The sequence below is a fragment of the Mus caroli genome, unplaced genomic scaffold, assembly GCF_900094665.2.
Source record: "Mus caroli unplaced genomic scaffold, CAROLI_EIJ_v1.1 scaffold_18513_1, whole genome shotgun sequence".
Lineage (NCBI taxonomy): Eukaryota > Metazoa > Chordata > Mammalia > Rodentia > Muridae > Mus > Mus caroli.
The window spans coordinates 13,386-14,886 of NW_018390851.1; positions in this window are offsets into that span (position 1 = coordinate 13,386).

Here is a 1,501-nt window from a genome sequence, read left to right on the forward strand (position 1 = left end):
GACACATGGACACTAACAGAAGTTAAGAAACAAATGGTTTTAATAGATATCTACAGAATATTCTATCCTAAAACAAAAGGATATAACTTCTTCTCAGCACCACATGGTACTTCTTCCAAAACTGACCATATAATCAGTCACCAAAAAGGCCTCAACAGATACAAAAATATTCAAATTATCCCATGCATCCTATCAGATCACCACAGACTAAGTCTGATCTTCAATAACAGCATAAATAATAGAAAGCCAAAATTCATGTGGAAACTGAACAACACTCTTCTCAATGATACCTTGGTCAAGGAAGGAATAAAGAAAGAAATTAAGGACTTTTTAGAGTTCAATGAGAATGAAGCCACAACATTCCCAAACTTATGGGACACAATGAAAGCAGTCCTAAGAGGAAAACTAATAGCCCTGAGTGCCTCTAAAAAGAAACTAGAGAAAACATACACTAGCAACCTGACAGCACACCTAGAAGCTCTACAATTAGAGGAAGAAAACTCACCCGGGGGGGGGGGGGTAGACTGCAGGAAACAATCAAACTCAGTGCTGAAATCAACCAAGTGGAAACAAAAAGAACTATTCAAAGAATCAACTGAACAAGGAGCAGGTTCTATGAGAAAATCAACAAGATAGATAAACCCTTAGCCAGTCAAACTAGAAGGCACAGGGACAGTATTCTAATTAACAAAATCAGAAATAAAAAAGGAGACATAACAACAGAACCTGATGAAATCCAAAACATCATCAGATCCTGAATCAAAAGGCTATACTCAACAAAACTGGAAAACCTGGATGAAACGGACAACTTCCTAGACAGATACCAGGTACCAAAGTTAAATCAGGATCAAGTTAACGATCTAAACAGTTCCATTTCCCCTGAAGAAATAGAAACAGTCATCAATAGTCTCACAACCAAAATTAGTCCAGGACCAGATGGGTTTAGTTCGGAGTTCTATCAGACCTTCAAAGAAGACCTAATTCCAACTCTCCTCAAACTATTCCACAAAATAGAAACAGATGGTACTCTACCCAATTAATTCTATGAAGCTACAATTACTCTGATACCTAAGCCACACAAAGATCCAAAAAAGTAAGAGAACTTCAGATCAATTTTCCTTATGAATATTGATGCAAAAAATACTCAATAAAATCCTTAAAAACCAAATCCAAGAACACATCAAATCGATCATCCATCATGACCAAGTTGGTTTCATCCCAGGGATCCAGGGATGCAGGGATGTTTTAATATATGGAAATCCATCAATGTAATCCACCATATAAACAAACTCAAAGACAAAAACCACATGATCATCTCCTTAGATGNTGAGAAAGCATTTGACAAAATCCAACACCCCTTCATGATAAAACTCTTAGAAAGATCAGGAATTCAAGGCCCATACCTAAACATAATAAAAGCAATATACAGCAAACCAGCAGCCAACATCAAACTAAATGGAGAGAAACTTGAAGCAATCCCACTAAAATCAGGGACTAGACA